General features: G+C 36.7%; 1 protein-coding gene across 2 annotated transcripts in view; it reads left to right on the forward strand.

Annotated features, from left to right (window-relative positions):
- Positions 1–20,000, forward strand: part of LOC136856089 (serine/threonine-protein kinase PLK1-like) — a 104,963-nt gene that overhangs the window by 28,280 nt on the left and 56,683 nt on the right. The gene's annotated exons all lie outside the window — the stretch shown is intronic.

A 20,000-nucleotide genomic window follows, 5' to 3' on the forward strand; every position in this document is an offset into this window, starting at 1 on the left:
CCATTTCACTCAGCTTGTAGCCCTTTGAATGAAAAAAAGTGTATCCCCTGAGTTAACAGAGTATCCCAGTATCCTTGAAAGAATTTAGTATCCCCTTTGTGAAGCTAGTATCCCTTGGGTTTACCGAGTATCATTTTTAGTAAAAAATCTCTTGAGTTAATCTAGTTTCATTCTTGATTTAACTATGCATACCCTTTAAATCAATTACCCATTGAATTAACCAAGTGTTTATTGATTTAACCAGGTTTCCCTTGAGTTAGTGGAGGGTCCTATTGTTAAGCAAGTATCCTGATTGTACAGAATATCCTCCAGTTAATTTGCCAGTGAATGTAGTGACTATAATGAATTAGTTGATACAAATTAGATTTACATAAATAATCACTAAAGTTATAATGAATATTTTTGTGACAATGACAAGTAATTATATATCTTGTCTTCCATCTTTTTTGGAGGCCCATGTAACCATCTGCCCTACTTATATTTTCGTCTAAGGCACCCCTATTAGCCCTTACCTGGTCCATGAGGTAGAGGTCCCCCTTTTCCAAAAGGTCCCCCATCCAATATACTTTTCCAATACCTTACTTTTACCTGTTAGACGAACATTAATGACCTCTGGAATATTCTTTTCTGTAGAGGATAACTTGATTGCTCTCCTTCCGAGATTATGTAGTTCAGTTACGTACCCTGATTATGTAATCTGGTTATGGAAGAGGGAATCTGTTTTGTTAGGCCAGGTCCTATGAAAACAGGGGTATTCAAAGGGAAGAAAGAAGTGTTTAGGTTAATTATCAGTTAAGAGATGGCCCTCTGGCCCTCAGGAAAGGGAAGTTTGTGAGATTCAGGAGAAAGAATAGAATGTCAGTTCCTGGCAGGTTAAGAAGTGGCCTGCTTGATAAGATGTCTCCAGAGATTAACAATCTCGTCTACAATCTCACGAAATGAATAAAAAGATTCCACTAATCTCATTATCATGGGCAGTTATCTCATCAATAGACTCAGTGGTCTCACGCAGAAGTGTAAGAAAAATATTTAGAATCTCGCCAAGAGACTACAGAATCTCAGGATATTTGACAATCTCTTCACGAGATTCAAAAAATCCTAGAGGAGATTCATGTAACTCAGTCAGTGGATTTTGAGAATGACGTCATAAACCTGCATGAAACTCTTAATGAGATTCTGTAATCTCATCAACAGACCCTGAGAATCTCATTAAAATGACAGACACTTCCAGTTTTATCCTATAAAATACCACAAGAATGAGAGTCAGTGATCTCATAAAGAGATAGTATCTTGCAGCAGTTTCATAGAGTGCCTGATCTCATCATGAGAGTCATGGAACCTCATAAAGAGACCCAATAATCTCATAATCTCGAGTTATATATCATGAAGATACTGTGTCTTATATAGCCAAAGAAAAAATTCTCATCAAGTGATCCAGTAATTTCAGCAAGTGAGCTCAATAGTTTCATATTCACTAATTTCATAAAGAGATCGTTGAGTCTCATTTAGTGATTGAATAATCTCATAATAACACTAGGAGTCTCATTAAGTCTTCCAGTGATCTCATAAACTGATCCAAGAGTCTCATTAAGTGATGAATTAATCTCATAATGACATCAAAGAGACTGATTAAGTTTTACAGTGATCTCATAAACAGAGCCATGGGTCTCATTAAGTGATTAATTAATATCATAATGGCATCAAGGAGCCTCATTAAGTTTTCCAGTAATCTCATACACAGATCCAGCATTACCATTAATTGATTACTAGTCTCATGAAGAGCCCGAGGAATCTCATGAAGTTATTTTGTAATCCCATAAAGAGACCCAGGAGTCTCATTAAGTGATCACTAATCTCATAAAGAGATCCAGGAATCCCATCAAATGATTCAGTAATCTCATGAACAGACCTCCTCAAGAATTCCAAATACAGTAATCTCAGAGTGGAATCTCAGAGCCAGTAATCTCATAAATAATGCAGAAGACTCTCATCAAGGAGTCTGGACAGTCTCGTAAAGAAAGACCTTCATTCTCATCAACAGTTTCATTAATCTCATCAAAATCCTCATAAATCTCACAAATTCAATATTCTCATCAAAGGAACCCCATAATCTCACCAAAGAATCTTTGTCTGAATAATCTCATCTATAAAAACCAAGAATCTCACACAGGAGACTCGAATCTCATAAAGAGATCTAATCATCTCATATACGAGACCTCTGAGAATCTCATGAAGAAACCATTTCATTCCGGAGTCTCATCTGAGGCTAAAATTAGGGCCCGCTGAATAAACATATCCATAATTATTTTTGCTCTCTCTCTCTCTCTCTCTCTCTCTCTCTCTCTCTCTCTCTCTCTCTCTCTCTCTCTCTCTCTCTCTCTCTCTCAAGAAGGCACAGAAGAACAATTTCCCAGTTATATTGATGTCTGTGAATGTTGTCTGTCTGGTAATTGAGTTATTTATTTATTTCTGTTATTTTTGTTATTTAATTGTTATTGTTTTAAATGCTTTTTTGTGTTTTTATAATGAGTAGCTTCTCTTTTGCCGTTTAGGTTAAATAACAAGTAAATGTTTTTATATTTTGATTTATGATAATAATAATAATAATAATAATAATAATAATAGTAATAATAATACACACTGTATATGATTATTTTTCTATGTAATATATTTATTATTATTATTATTAATATATTTATTATTATTATTATTATTATTATTATTATTATTATTATTAGTCAATATAGATTGACTCCAGGAGTCGAACTTGGGCCTGTGATTCAGATACAGTGATAGACAGTCAGGTCGGCCATCAAGACATATATAAGATTAAAGAATGGCCCGGTTTCAAATTTATATGTATATATATATATAAATACATATCTATGTATATATTTATACATATATATTACATACACACACATATACACACATGCACACGCACACACTCAGCACAAGACTGTAACCTCTTAAAGAGAACCCAACAATTCTTCAAAATTACCTTCCGACAAGATAATATGGAAATAATTCCCCGGTCCATGAGTGGCGGTGGTTTTGCCAAGTGCTGATCCCCCTACCCCCGTCCCCTGGGGTAAAAGAATCATCAATTTGTTTCAAGGGTCGTTAATCCGGACGAGATGTACGTGGGATTAACATGGCCCCGTTTCCTGGTTAGATTAAAGGCGCCGCGTTTAACCAGGTTTAGACCAAGTTTCCACCCCCTCGGAGGCGTTCGGTAGGAAGGTTAATTGTTTTTGGGGTCGTGTTTGGTGTAATGGGAGTTGCTTACTTTATTAGCATTATTTTTAAAAGTTATTTTATACCATTAAAAGCATTTTAATAGTGTAAAGTATGTTTTACTCCGTGTTGGGCAGCGATATGTAAAGAAACTCTCATTTGAAAGGTGTTTTGGTAAGACGTGGCAGTTTGAATCTTCATTGATAACTGGTTTTGAAACTCTCTCTCTCTTTCTCTTTTGACGACAGCGTAAACAAACTTATGTTTATATATATATATCTAAAGTATATTGATAATATATATAATTTAATCCTATTGAATACTGGTTATATAAACTTTGATAATCTCTCAATTTGAATCCTCATTGAATACTGGTTGTGAAACCTCTCTCTCTCTCTCTCTCTCTCCCCCCGTCTTCTTTTCCCGCGCAATCGAGATGATTCAACCGCGAGAGATCTCGCTTTTTGTATGCTGAGGAGTTAGACTCGTTTCATGGGCCATTAACCTTCCTCGGTGATCGGTTTTCTTCTCTCTTCCACCGGAGGAAATAAATAATGGCGCCGTTGTGTTCATTCGTGCAACGATGATGGTTGAAGGAGCGAAAAACAAATTGCGGTCGGGTTCTCTATAGGCGGGAATCTAAGCCCTGCATGGAGAAGTTGCTTGTGACGTCATCAGACCCTTTGCTTACGTAGGCTGCCATACTGGATCTCCATTAGCCGCAGACATTTTTGATAGTATTACAGTGGATAGGGTTTCCGTGTGACGTCATCAGACCCTTTGCTATACGTAGGCTGCCATTAGCCGAAGACATTTTGATATTATTAGGTAGGGTTTTCGTGTGACGTCATCAGACCCTTTGCTACATATAGACAGTCATTCTGGATCTCCATTAGTCGCAGACATCATGAGAGGAGTTAGGGCACGGTTTTCACGTGACGTCATCACTCGTAAACGGACAACTGCCGTCATCCTGGATCTTCTTTTATGAAAAAGAATCTGTAATTTGTCGATAGACGGTTTGTATGTGACGTAATCATTCCTGTGTATACATGCACGAGCCATATTGGTGTTGTCTTAGGTGTGAAAATCCCGAATATTATCTGGAGAGGGTTTGAAAGTGACGTCATCGTGTGTCGTAGGTACTACTAGACTCATCTTGACTGTTTTCCGCAAAATGTACACAAAAGTTATCGTAATTTGATTTGAAGTTACTTTTTAGCTATCACTATGAATCATCCATTTTGGAAATCGAATTGTGGAGAATTATGCAAACCAGTGCTCATAAACAATGTTGATTTGTTCATATTTTTGGGAAATAGCCAATGATATGTTAGAAATTGAAGCAAAAATGAGTCTCCATGGAGCAATGAAAGATCTGTAATTGAATATATACATATTTTTCCCATATTACTTTAGTCAGTGCTCTCAAGAGCTTATCATATACTGCCACCACTGCCTCTGTCAGCTGCGTACATTAATCTTTGCATTTCTACATATAGGTTCTTGTTGAAAGTCGTATGAAACTCACTGGTTTGACAATTTCTTGTCGTTCACTTCTAGAATGTGGAATTTACTGCCTTCTTCTTTGTTTCCTGAATATTTAGAAGTTTAGTTTGTTATCACTCAAGATAAAAGCTCATTTATGTCAGCTGTGTTGATGTTGTTCAGCTGTCCCAGTCTTGGTTTCCCTGAACAATAATGAACAAAAGAACAATTTCCAGGTTATTACCACAGTTTAGTCAGGAGCTTCGTAATGACATTTTCAATGGCCTTGTCATTTTTAAAAACTTTTTGGAGGCGGATGGGATTGGCAACTTGTATCAGGTTCAACACTACTCATTTTACCAGGAGTTTTGTCTTGGCTACAGCTAAAATGTGGAATAGTTTGCCTTAGTGTAATTGGGGAATTTTCTGAACTCCAAATGTTTAAGACAGGAGAAAGTTCGTTCCTAATCTCAGCTGACGTCTCCTTAATTATTAGTTTATCAACTTTTCCTGATTTCCATTCGGGGCCCTCTTGGGTTTATAGTCTTCTGACTCTGTCCATAACGGTTTCCAGCTGAGGATTTAAAGGAGAAGAGAAAATAAATCACTAGAAAGTGGTCATAATTCAAAATGTACTGCCATTTGATCGAAGTCTGTCACAAAACTCACTCACGTGAAGTCTCAGATCAGCTGCTCTTTCCCAAACCTTGTCTTGTATTTATTCAGTCTTACGAATGTCCTTCTGTGATATATCATTCCACCATCCACATTTTAAACCCTTTTTTTTGCAGTCTGCGTACTCCCATCCATAATTTCTCTGGGGAAAGAGGAACTAGGACTTCCTCCTTTGTCACAAATGTCGAGAGAGCTTTGTCAAAACATTTATCACAATTTGTGGTCGTAGGGAGGGACACAGGGTTCCTTTTTCTAGGAAAAGGAAGAGGAAGCTGAGATATGGAATGGAGAAACTAATTTTAGATTCCCTGATACGTAAGACTTTGTTTCAGTTACTCTGAAATTAAACTTTGGGTATGTTTCAGATACCCTGAAATTAGATTTTTATCTCAGATACCCCAAAATATACTTTGTCTAGACTATACCTGAAACTCCACTATAAACAATTCTTCTTCTTCTTCTTCTTCTTCTTCTTCTTCTTCTTCTTCTTCTTCTTCTTCTTCTTCTTCTTCTTCTTCTTCTTCTTCTTCTTCATTATTATTATTATTATTATTATTATTATTATTATTATTATTATTATTATTATTATTATTATTATTATTATTATTATTATTATTATTATTATTATTCCCTGTGGGTCTGTACATCTATACTTAGTCATCCAAAAGGTGCCACCTTTTAATATTCAGTCTTCCCCTTTTGCACCTGTTACAGATACTCTAATTTTAGCCCTTAAAAAGGCAGTGCTTATTGTTCTCTCTCTCTCTCTCTCTCTCTCTCTCTCTCTCTCTCTCTCTCTCTCTCTCTCTCTCTCTCTCTCTCTCGTTTATTCACGATATATTCCAGTCATTCTGTTGAACACATTTGGAGTCTCATTTATAAAAAAGAATTATTTTACAAGCATGAGAGAGAGAGAGAGAGAGAGAGAGAGAGAGAGAGAGAGAGAGAGAGAGAGAGAGAGAGAGAGAGTGTAAATAAAATTAGGGTTTATATACAAAGAAATTGGTAAAGAGAGAGAGAGAGAGAGTAAATAAAAGTAGAGTTTATAAACAAACTGGTAAATAGAGAGAGAGAGAGAGAGAGAGAGAGAGAGAGAGAGAGGTTACTGTCTCTCATAGCTCTTCAAGCTGAAGTCTGAGGAGCTGGACAGTAGAGAGAGAGAGAGAGAGAGAGAGAGAGAGAGAGAGAGAGAGAGAGAGAGAGAGGTTACTGTCTCTCAGAGCTCTTCAAGCGAAGTCTGAGGAGCTGGACAGCTAAGAGAGAGAGAGAGAGAGAGAGAGAGAGAGAGAGAGAGAGAGAGAGGTTACCGTCTCTCAGAGCTCTTCAAGCGAAATCTGAGGAGCTGGACAGCTAACAGGGACGCTGCATAGACCCATTAGCACTACCTACAGTGCAGATGACAAGGCACACTGTAGACACTGCTCCATAAAGTGGAAGTTACGTTGCACTTCTTTGATACAAGAAGCCTGACATGGACCCATGGACTCTTGCTCACCCAACAGAGACATCCGCAGCAAATCCTCCTCATCTGCAATATTGCAAATTGCAAGAAAAAACAAAGAGATGAGATTGCAAATAAAGATGGAGATTCTGCTCAAGGAAATTGGAAGCTGATCTCGAGATGTGAAGGGAATTTGTCATTTCTTTTAGAAGTCAGTTTATTATTATTGTGAAAGTCACGTGATCAGGTTATCTCCTCATCTGCCTGGAGAGAGAGAGAGAGAGAGAGAGAGAGAGAGAGAGAGAGAGAGAGAGAGAGAGAGAGAGAGAGTTTTCCACTTTTGTCTTCGCCTTCCCTTGTTATTCTTACTTATTCTTATTTATTCTTACTTATACTTATTATTTATTCTTATTATTATGTATTCTTACTTGTTCTTACTGATACTTGTTATTATTCATTCTTACTTATTCTTACTTACAGTTATCATTATGTATTCTTACTTATTCTTACTTATACTAATTTATTATTATTTATTCTTACATATTATTATTTATTCTTACTGATGATACTTATTATTATTTATTCTTACTTATTCTTACTTATATTTATTTTATTTATTCTTACTTATTCTTATACTTATTATTATTTATTCTTATTTATTCTTACTTATGCTTATTTATTATTATTTATTTTTACTTATTCTTGCTTATTCTTATTTATTCGTACTTATACTTATTTATTATTATTTATTCTTATTTATTCTTACAAATTCTTATTTATTCTTGCTTATTCTTATTTATTCTTACCTATTCTTATTAATTATTACTTATTCTTTCTTTCTTAGTCTCGGTATTCTTATCTTTTATTTTATTCTTTCAAAGCCCTTTTCTTATCTTTATTTGATTGAGAGAGAGAGAGAGAGAGAGAGAGAGAGAGAGAGAGAGAGAGAGAGAGAGAGAGAGAAAACTCTTCAAAGCAAAGCCCTTTTCTGAAGGAGTATGTCAGGAGGAGTTTTGATTGACTTATACATTTCCCAACTTAAGCCCATTTATTCTGTTTTACCTATGCTTATTTATTATTATTTATTTTTCTCTCTTATTCTTCTCTCGTTTATTCTTATTTATTCCATTGAACCTATTTGGACCTCATTTATAAAAAGAATTATTTTACAAGCATTTATTCTTACAAATTCTTAGTTTATTCTTGCTTAAATAAATTCTTATTTATTCTTGAGAGAGAGAGAGAGAGAGAGAGAGAGAGAGAGAGAGAGAGAGAGATTTATTCTTGGTTATTCTTCAGAGCTCTTCAAGCGAAATCTGAGGAGCTGGACAGCTAATAGGACGCTGCATAGACCCATTAGCATTCTTGCAAATTTATTCTTCCACCTATTCATTTCTTTGATACAAGAAGACCACGGACGACATGGACCCACGGACTCTTGCTCACCCAACAGAGACATCCGCAGCAAATCCTCCTATCTGCAATATTGCAAATTGCAAGAAAAAAACAAAGAAATGAGATTGCAAATAAAGATGGAGATTCTGCTCAAGAAATTGAAGCTGATCTCGAGATGAAGGGAATTTGTCATTTCTTTTAGAAGTCAGTTTATTATTATTGAGAAAGTCACGTGATCAGGTCATCTGCCTTCAGAGAGAGAGAGAGAGAGAGAGAGAGAGAGAGAGAGAGAGAGAGAGAGAGAGAGAAAAACTCTTCTAAAGCAAAGCCCTTTTCTGAAGGAGTATGTCAGGAGGAGTTTTGATTGATGGAGAGAGAGAGAGAGAGAGAGAGAGAGAGAGAGAGAGAGAGAGAGAGAGAGAGCGCCTCATTAGATCCCAACTATAAGCCCACCTCGTTATCGCCATCCTTTCTATTTTAGAAAGTTCCTTTCTCTCTCTCTCTCTCTCTCTCTCTCTCTCTCTCTCTCTCTCTCTCTCTCTCTCTCTCTCTCTCTCCAACTTGGATCGATATGATGAAGACCACCTCTTAAGATGCCATTCAACATCGTTCTTTCTTCATTATTATTATTATTATTATTATTATTATTATTATTATTATTATTATTATTATTATTATTATTATTATTATCTACTTCTTCGTATCAATATTACTTTCATCTTATTGTAATTCTTCAATTTTGTTTAACTTCACGTTGAATTTCGCAACATTTACCTCCACCTCCTGACGTCCCGAGAGAGAGAGAGAGAGAGAGAGAGAGAGAGAGAGAGAGAGAGAGAGAGAGAGAGAGAGAGAGGTATATAAAGAAATCTCCCCTTCTTTTGTTTGTCTGTGTTGGCGTCGAGTATTGGACGCAGGTGTCGAATTGAATATAAAATAAAAAAACCCACTCTTTTATCAATAGAATCCTTCGTGATAAAAGACAGACGCATGAAATATTTTCTTACCGATAGTATCCTTCGTTCATCCTTGAAGGAGCGTCGGGGGAAAAAGAAGGATACTTTATGAAGGAATGTGTTGAGGTTTCGGCAAAATATATTTTATTATTCCACGGGGAGTTTTGTCTTGGATGCAGCTAAAACCTGGAATACTTTACCCAGAGCAGTAAGGGAACCTTCTGCTCTACAGATGTTTCAGCAGGGAGCAGATTCGTTTCTGCTTTCTGCTGACGTCTCCTGAATTAAGGCGTGTCTGCTTTTTTTGTATTTCCTCATAATTGTTTATTTATCACCTTTTCCAGTAACTTGTCTGTCTCTAAAGACTGATTTCACTTTAGAGACTTCTTGGGATTATGGTCTGTTGACTCTGTCTTGAAAAGGTTTCAGCTGAAGATTTAAAGACAGAGAGAAAGTAATTTGCATTTATCTCGACTCTGGCAAGAAGAAAAGTGTTTGAAGGGCCTCCCTGGACAAGAACACAGCTACATGGGGAAGAATAAGTTTCACATGACGCTGAAACAGCTGCCAACAGGCAAATAACATGTGGCAGCCAGGTGGCTTAATCAGCTTCTTAGAAGCAGACATGGTAGCTAGACCCATGAAGGGATTCTTAAAAAATATGCTCTTATTGATTTTCCAACTCAAAATACTGACAGATCAAAGGAGTTTAATTTCTAAATTCTCAAAATAACGCAATGGCAGAAACTTGGGAAGGAAACTGGTCTTAGAAGCATTGAGGCTTAAGAAATATCCACTCCCCTTGACAGAGAGATACAATATGATACAATAGGATGACGCAAGTTTAAGCAAGTCTGATAATGATCTTTTGTAGTTGGCTGAAAGGGAAAGGGGGAAGACTTATAAAGAATAGAATAATCTTCCCGTGAAAGGGTTAAGAGAAGAGGGGGATTTGAAGATCGTTGAAAATAAGATGGGAAAACCGTTAGGGAACAGAATTGGTCCCTGGGGGACACCACTAGAAATAGGGGTTAATAAGTGTTTGTTTACTTTTAATCCTTCGTCTTCATCCTGTTTTGTGAAGGTTTTCTGGGCAAGTTTGTGCTCTTTTGACCTGACTCATAAGACAGTGTCTTAATAATAATAATAATAATAATAATAATAATAATAATAATAATAATAATAATAATAATAATAATAATAATATCTTAGAAGAGGGTTTTACTGCAACAAGACTGATTCATTCATTACTATGCCAACATTCTCATTCACACTCATTATTACTAAGATGAATCAGTCATGGTAAACATAAGACTGAGTCCATAGTAGGGATAAGACTGAGTCATTCAATCAAATAACAAAGTTACAAGACTTTTTTTTGAATTATGTTACAAGAATAATTTTATTGATGCTTTAGTTGGAATCAGTAAATGATTGACCATTCCATACCTGTTCTAAGGTTGAATCTTTCATTTGTTTAAATATTAACTAATTTTATTACAATTATGTCACAAAATAGGCTCATTCACAATCGTAATGAATTCTTCATTCTAGTTACCAGTTAGGAGATTAAGTTTTATTCAAGTTATATTAGGTACAAAATTTACTTATTCAGTAATGTTTCAATATTGAGTTTTTATTCCAGTCACAAGATTGACTTTGTCTAACCCCTTCATAAAAGTTACAAGATTAACTTATGCATTTCAGATACAAAATTGACAATTTCATCATAGGTACAAGATGGGTGCTTTTAACTTTGCTTTGAGACTGAACTTTGAGTTTTGTTCAAAAAATGAATTTTATTCATCCCCAACAAGATCAACGGTTTGAAAATTGACTTCACTCATCAGTAACAAGATCAAGTATTTGAATATTAACTTTATCCATCAATAACAAGATCAACTGAGTGAAAATTTAATTTTATTCATCAGTAACAATATCCGTTGTTTTGTTTTAAGTAAGAGAAATTTTGATTCAGTTATTTCTATTCAGTTTGGGAGTACTAAGTGAATGAAAATGTCAGTCTATATCAGTTCTCTCTCTCTCTCTCTCTCTCTCTCTCTCTCTCTCTCTCTCTCTCTCTCTCTCTCTCTCTCTCTCTCTCTCTCTCTCCTTATCCTATCTATTTACCACTTTTCTTTGTATTTCCTTTCTTTTTTTCTTTCTCTCTCTCTCTCTCTCTCTCTACTTATTAATGTTTTTATTTACCCAGCCTCTCTCTCTCTCTCTCTCTCTCTCTCTCTCATCTTCCCGAAGACATCGAGTCGAGACTGGGCGTTGACTTAGTCTCCGAATTAACGAGGCATTTGCGAAAGTAGGACCTCGAGAGCTCTTGAGGGCGAACTGGAGAACATCGTTCTCTCCGAGTGCCGTCCCTCCCTCTCTCTCTCTCTCTCTCTCTCTCTCTCTCTCTCTCTCTCTCTCTCTCTTCTCTCAAAACTTACTCTGTTTCTCTATCTACTTATTACTGTTTATCTGAAAGTGTCCTTCTCTCTCTCTCTCTCTCTCTCTCTCTCTCTCTCTCTCTCTCTCTCTCTCTCTCATCTCCTGCAGGAGGTGGTGGTACTCCTGAAGGCGTTCCCCTGGGTTTGGCTAAAGGGGCCTTGAGGTGGGGCGAGTCCTTCTCCTGTTGAGCCTCGAGTGTGTATACTCGAGAGAGAGAGGTTGGGAAAATAAAAAACATTAATAAGTAGAGATAAAGTAAAAGAAAGGAAATACAAAGAAAAGTGGTAAATAGATAGAAATTAAGAGAGAGAGAGAGTAAATAAAAACATTAATAAGTAGAGAGAGAGAGAGAGAGAGAGAGAGAGAGAGAGAGAGAGAGAGAGAGAGAAAATAAACAGGAATGGCTATTATAAACAAAGAAACTAGCAGATAAACATCAATAAATGGAGAGAGAAAAAGATTAAAAGGAATGAAGTAAACAAAGAAAAGCAGATAAAATCAATAAATAGATAGGAAAGGAGAGAAGAAAGAGAGATAGAGAGAGAGAGAGAGAGAGAGAGAGAGAGAGAGAGAGAGAGAGAATAACTGATCAAGATACGAGTTTCAGATCTCATCAGAAATACAAGGACGAGCAGAAGAGAGAAGAACAGACAGAGATTGATAATAGACAGATAAACAGACAGATAGATGAATAAGTAGACAGATAGACAGGTGGACAGAGAAAGAGGAGGAGGAGGAGGAGGAGGAGGAGAAGAGGAATAATAATAATAACAGCAGGCCAAGGGAAGACGGAAGGGTGTCTTGTTGTGAAGGCACGACGAACATAGATTCGGGCGAAGCAGCTTTAATTTGGCCCTCCCCCCCTCCCCCCCCCCGTCCCAAGTCCCCTGAGTGACTACGCTCTCTCTCTCTCTCTCTCTCTCTCTCTCTCTCTCTCTCTCTCTCTCTCTCTCTCTCTCTTTTCCATGTATCAGTTTGTCTAAATATCTAGCTGTTTATCTCAAAACCTTCCTCAAATATTTAATTAAATTTTTTGTATTTATATTTTGCTCTCTCTCTCTCTCTCTCTCTCTCTCTCTCTCTCTCTCTCTCTCTCTCTCTCTCTCTCTCTCTCTCTCTCTCTCCGTCACACGTTTTTCTATCTTTTACTAAATTGTTTGTAAATGCGTAAATGGTAAAAGGCATTATTGTAAAATACATTAGAAACCTCTCACACACACTCTCTCTCTCTCTCTTTGTCAATGACTCTCAACGCCGCGACACCAGATAACTTTAAATCGATCAGTCAGTCAATCAGTTAATCTCTCTCTCTCTCTCTCTCTCTCTCTCTCTCTCTCTCTCTCTCTCTCTCCACTTGTTTATTGTCGTTTTATTCCCAGTATCTTTCTTACTTTATTTTTTCCTGGTTGTCTTATTCTTGTTTCTCTCTCTCTCTCTCTCTCTCTCTCTCTCTCTCTCTCTCTCTCTCTCTCTCTCTCTCTCTCTCTCTTCCCCCGTTTACCCGGTCACTTGTCCCCTGAATGGACCAGAACAATCAAAGTCGTACTCAAAATCGGCCAACCAGTAGCCGGAGAGAGAGACCCAATCTGAATGTTAGCGAGAAAAACATCGTTAGATTTCGTTGGACATCGTTAGACAAACCTAACCCTCTCTCTCTCTCTCTCTCTCTCTCTCTCTTATTCTTCTTATTCTCCTTCTTCTTTATTCATTTTGGGAGAGCAAGACCAAGTCTTGATTGGTCAGTGAGGAAAATATAGTTGTTAGACAAACCGCGTCTCTCTCTCTCTCTCTCTCTCTCTCTCTCTCTCTCTCTCTCTCTTCTTCTTCTTCTTCTTCTTCTTCTTCTTCTTCTTCTTCTTCTTCTTCTTCTTCATTCCCTTTCTTCGGAATCCGATAATCCCTTTGTTTATTCTCCTTGTTCTTCCTTAATGCTGAGGTTAGAAGTCTCTTTTGGTCTGAAATGTTCAAACTCTTTATATATTTATCTAATTTTCAGACCAGTTTCCGAGGCCTTTTTAAAACACAAAGGCAGTAGCGGTGTTTTTTATCTGTGTTGTTTCGTGAGTTTTTATGTGTTTTTAATGGGGCTGTTTCAAACAGGAAAATATTAGAGGTGTGTTTTGTTCAGTGTACTAAATAATGGTCCTAAGGAAATGTTGACAGTAATGAGCACCCGTTTTTGCATATTGCATTGCGTTTCTGCTTTGCTGAATTGTTTATAAATGCGTGAGGTCTATTACAACTCTCTCTCTCTCTCTCTCTCTCTCTCTCTCTCTCTCTCTCTCTCTCTCTCTCTCTCTCTCTCTCTCTCTCTCTCTCTCTCTTTCTCTCTGATAGCTTTCAAGTTGATCTGTCAATCGTCACACGATTTTGTCTCATTATTGAATTGTTTATAAATGCGTGAATGGTAAAAGCAGTATTATAAAATACATTACAGCTCTCTCTCTCTCTCTCTCTCTCTCTCTCTCTCTCTCTCTCTCTCTCTCTCTCTCTCTCTCTCTCTCTCTGTTTAGTTTACTCTTACGGATTATTTCAAAATAAAAATCAAATTTTTTTTGTATATTGCATTGCTTTAGTTTTATAATCATCTCACTAGACTGTCACAAAAATACCACAAATGGTGTTTAAATACCAATTACTTTTAAGAAAATCTAATATGAGGTTTTTTGGGAAAACTAAAACCCTGACAACTCTGTTATGAAACGTCTTATACATTTTACAAGGTTTTGGTTCTTTTGTAAAGTTAAAATAACATTTTTTTGAATATTAAAAAAACCCGCGAAGGAAACTGATATCCGAAACAGACTCGACCCTGCTGATGAAACCGGTGTGTTAATGGACTTCTGTCTCTTCTTCTTTAAGTTTGCCTACCGGACATCAGGTTGCCTGTCCTGGTGGATTTCCCATCTCAGAAAAGATTGGCAGAAACCTGCCCGTTCCTCCCTGAATAAGCCGCGTCTTCTTCGTTGCTTATTGATTCTCCATAAAAGCTTACGAGTTCTGGAATGAGGCTTTACTCATTAGTTCTTCAGGGGAAAAGGAGCTTGAACAGCGATGCTGCCCTCAAATAGAAAACTGCAGAATCTGCAAAATTTTCGAAATTGAGATCTGCCACTTCTTGGGCTCGTGAAACACCAATACACAAGTTCTTGCAGTTTTCAGAAGGATTCTGCAATGCTTTCCACGAGTATTTAGGGGTCCCATTTGCAGTATCTGTAAAATCAGCAGTAAGGCAAGGGAGTATCTACCATTTTTCTCAGTTTTGTACTTTTGCAGATATTGCAGTCTTCCATTTTAGGACAGAGCAGCTATCATACTCTCAAGGTTTATCAGAATTTCTGAACATAGATTTTCTGTTGATGCTAAGTTCTTCTCGTTTATTGGTATTAACCCATCCAAATCCTGACCAGGCCCAGTGCTATTCAGCCCAGCTGACAGAGACATCTTTAGTGGCAAGTATCTGATCTGTTGTGTAAACTGGACTTCAATTTTTCCTCAAGATTAGATACTTGGTGCAAACCTTGGTGACAAGCAGACAATATCTTAACTAAATTGCTATGTACAGAATTATGTAGAGGGTATGAATAGGCAATTTAATGCCCCTTTCCTGCCCTGATCAGAGAAAGAGGAAAAGGTTGGGAGAAGTTTGGAAATAACTACGAGAGACAGTGTAGCTCTTTTTGGTTCTTCAGGAACACAGAAGCTGGGAGAAAATACCAAAAGCTTGGTAGTAGAAATAAAAAAAGAATTTACAGAGCAAAGTAATTCCAGATTACAGATTTTTCACACTGGCATGTTTGTCAGCAAGTAAACAAACATTTTCATCCAAAACCGTTAATAGGAATCGGTCCCAATAAACAAACGTTTTCCTCCAAACTGATTATAGGAAACGGTGCCGGTAAACAAACAATTTCCTCCAAACTGTTGATAGGAAACGGCGCCAGGTAAACAAAACCGGACGCCAAACTATTTTCATTAATCCCAAATGACAACAAAAACTCGTCCCAAGTTTGTTGTCAAGATGCAAAAACCGAGTGACAGCGAATTTGGGCCGGGGTTGAAATTTAAAACTTTGAAATCAGCGAGTACGTTGATGGAACTTCATTGAAAGTTTTGTGTTTTCTTAAGGTGATTCTTGCTTTCTCTCATTCTTTCTCTCCTCCACTTTCTCTTTAGTAGTGAATTACGTACCTGGTTGTTAGTTGGCAGTGGTGGAGGCAGAGAAGAACAGTTGGAGAGACAAATATAGACGTGATCACAACACATATCACTTAATCATTATTAAACAACGAGAAGGCTTCGATGAGGTGGTCTTCTCCCTACCTGGATGAAGGCTTTCATCAGATGTATTCTCTCTCTCTCTCTCTCTCTCTCTCTCTCTCTCTGTAAAAAAAGACAGAACCTGCACTGAAAATAGACGTCATTCACTTCCAACTTAATTCGTACCGAATTATCGAGCCTTTCAATACACTGATTCAGCACCCATTAAAAAAAAACTAATCTCTTACCGTTCGATAATCAATACTAGGCTACCCCCACCCACCCCCTCAACCAATAACCCCCCCTAACCCCACAATAACCCCACCCCAACCCCATTACGATCGTGAGTCCATAACATTTTGAAAATGGAATTAGAAATTATATACTCTCTCGCTGGTCGGAGGTCTATATAACTGTTGGGGAAAATCGATAGCTGGCAACTCTTTCCCCCCGCCAGGACACTTGCGTCACGGCGGGATGTTGAATGGTGATTTTTGCTTCCGATTAATTTAATTTTCGGGCTTTGACGCTTCTGTTGGTGATGATGTGATGGTGATGATGATGATAATGATGATGATGATGATGATGATGATGAAGATAATGAAGATGTTGAAATTGATGGTGAGTCTCTTAATGAGGTTGATGATGAACAGATAAATATATATATATAATATATTCATCAAGATGAATTATTATTATTATTATTATTCCGCATTTGCCCCAAGCATCAAAGTACCTGGTAGTCAGTCAGATAATGGTGGAGAATGCAGTCAGATTATACAGAGCTAAAGAAGATGAAGAATAGATGGAACAAATAAATAAGAAATAAAGAATAGACAAAAGATAGAAGATAATAACAAGGTTTAGTAAATATATATATATATATATATATATATATATATATATATATATATATATATATATATATATATATAGAGAGAGAGAGAGAGAGAGAGAGAGAGAGAGAGAGAGAGAGAGAGAGAGAGCGCACAAAGGAATTTGAATAAACATCTGAAATAATAAAAAAACTTAAATAATGACTGAACAAAGGCCTTTCCTTGGCCTGGTCAGTTCTTGGACGGGTGACCAAAATTAGCACCCAGGTACCTTTAACAATTATTTTACACTTACCTTTAGTACCTAGCAACAGACCTTAGGCGTTCAGTGGGAGCAGCAATGGGTCCCAATGATGCCTGTAACTCTAACAGATTTTTTTTTTTTTTACCCCACCATCTGGCGGATTGGAAATCACTGAGGGCTGATGGGTAATCGTCTCAAGTTACTGAGGTCCTGATTGGCTCCGCTCTCTCTCTCTCTCTCTCTCTCTCTCTCTCTCTCTCTCTCTCTCTCTCTCTCTCTCTCTCTCTCTCTCTCTCTCTCTCTCTCCAGCTTTCATATATCTTCTGGGAATCCTGCTTTGGCTGGTATAGCCAGAAAGAGAGAGAGAGAGAGAGAGAGAGAGAGAGAGAGAGAGAGAGAGAGATCCAGCTCAAATTATATCCCAGGAATTCTGCTTTAGCTGATAACATCTCTCTCTCTCTCTCTCTCTCTCTCTCTCTCTCTCTCTCTCTCTCTCTCTCTCTCTCTCTCTCCAGCTTTCATATATCTTCAGGGACTCATGCTTTGGCTGAAAGAGAGAGAAGAGAGAGAGAGAGAGAGAGAGAGAGAGAGAGAGAGAGAGAGAGAGAGAGAGAGAGAGAGAGAATGAAATGAATGAATGAACTCTCTCGCAAAAATGAATAGATAAATTCTAATTAAGCAGATGAACGAAAATGAATAACAATGTAAAATTCATTTCTGCTTAAGAATGAATATGAATATATAAGCCTTTGTTCCAAATATTTTATTTTCCGTGCATGTAAAGGTCTTGACTGGCTGGTCTGAGCCCAGAGGCCCACACCACCATTAATGGACCTACCAGGCCTACAGTACCAGAGTTTTGAAGTAAGAAAATGAGTTCAGAACAGGAATTAATATGGATGATTTTGGCAGTGAAGAGAATCTGCAGAAACTGGTGAAGGATTTTTTCAAAATTTGAATTAAATGGAGTCAGTGGAAACTGAGTGAGTCATTCTGATCAAGGAGCTTTCTTTTCAAACTGCTTTGTGAATGGATGGAAGGTGTCAGAATTATTGTTATTATTATTATTATTATTATTATTATTATTATTATTATTATTATTATTATTATTATTATTATTATTATTATTATTGAGAAGATGAACCTTATTCATATGGAACAAACACACAGGGACCATTGATTTGAAATCCAAGCTTCCAAAGAATCTGTTCTTCATTAAAAAGAAATAACAGAAGATGATAGGAAATACAGAAAAAAGAGAACAATAATTAGAAAATAAAAAAATAAGTTTATAAACTAATAAATAAATATATAAAAATGTAAGTAAATGATTAAAATATAAGGAGAATTATTTTAGGGTAATATTGCAATGCGTCCCCTCTTGAACTTTCGAGATTCCAGTTGCTCATCCTAAGAGAAACTGTTCCACAGCCCAGTGGTGTGAGGAAGAAAGGACCTCTGGAAAGGCAGGCCAGAAAACAGGTTCCTGTGATAACGCCTTTCTGAGACTTTCTAATTGAAAGGCGGCGAAAGGAACGTAGAGATTAACGAATAACTAGAAAGGCGAACAATTCTGATTTGGGGCACAGCAGGATGCCATGTTTGTGGCATGTCATTTTGGCTTCTTTGGGAGCGCAGATGTCATGCTTGGGATATTACGAGGAGGAGAGAGAGAGAGAGAGAGAGAGAGAGAGAGAGAGAGAGAGAGAGAGAGAGAGAGAGAGAATGATTTTCAGACGGCACCAGGTTTTTGTGGATTTTTAACGGGTTCCTGACACCGGAGAACATTCAACTCTTTTGAGTCTGAAAGAACTTGATTGTGAAATGTCAATGTTTGAGAGAGAGAGAGAGAGAGAGAGAGAGAGAGGGAGAGAGAGAGAGAGAGAGAGAGAGAGAGAGAGAGAGACGGAGCAGGTTTCATAAATGCAATATTCTGAAGAATAAGGAGGGTTCGAAGAATATACCGGTTTCAACAGAGAGAGAGAGAGAGAGAGACAGAGAGAGAGAGAGAGATGAGAGAGAGAGAACATTTTTTGTGTATGTCAATGTGTGTGTAAGTAAGAGAGAGAGAGAGAGAGAGAGAGAGAGAGAATGACAATTTCAGAGAATATTTGTGTGTGACAAAGGGTGTGTATATTTTTAGAGCATTAATGTGCATGTATGTGTGTGTGTGAATATAATTCAAGAGAGAGAGAGAGAAGAGAGAGAGAGAGAGAGAGAGAGAGAGAGAGAGAGAGAGAGAGAGAGAATGGTGTCATCAGTTTCCACCAGACCTCCGGTATTGAATATTCAGTAAAACATGTTTTATTTTTTCCTTAATTTCTTTTCAAACGAAAAACTTCTCTGTGGAATGTTTATGTATTGACAACTTTTTCTTCAATGGTTATTGGCTCCGGTCCGGACTTGGGTGGGTGGTCACGATTGAATATTATTCCTGATTATAAATCAATGCGTTGGAACTTAGAGCATACCTTGGGAATCTGGCGTAGGCGGCAATGGTTGCCATTGGTCAGAGAGAGAGAGAGAGAGAGAGAGAGATTATTATTATTATTATTGTTATTATTATTATCATTATTATTATTATCAAATATTGTAAGAAAATTTATTATTATTATTATGACTATTATTATTATTATTTTACTATTAATCCTACAAGTTTTTATGAAAACAATATATTATTATTATTATTATTATTATTATTATTATTATTATTATTATTATTATTATTATTAGTCCTACAAGTTTTTAAGATAACAGTTTATTATTATTATTATTGCTATTATTATTATTATTATTATTATTATTTTACTATTAATCTTACCAGTTTTTAGGAAAATTTATTTATTATTATTATTATTATTATTATTATTATTATTATTATTATTATTATTATTATTATTATTATTATTATTATTATCACTGGCCAAGCTTTAAACCCCCAAAACTTACTAACCAAACACACCAACAATTATCATCACCAAAATAAAAAAAATAAAAAAATACAAAAAAGAGAGAAAAAACCT

The sequence above is a fragment of the Macrobrachium rosenbergii genome, chromosome 34 (genome assembly GCF_040412425.1).
Source record: "Macrobrachium rosenbergii isolate ZJJX-2024 chromosome 34, ASM4041242v1, whole genome shotgun sequence".
NCBI classification, from domain to species: Eukaryota; Metazoa; Arthropoda; class Malacostraca; order Decapoda; family Palaemonidae; genus Macrobrachium; species Macrobrachium rosenbergii.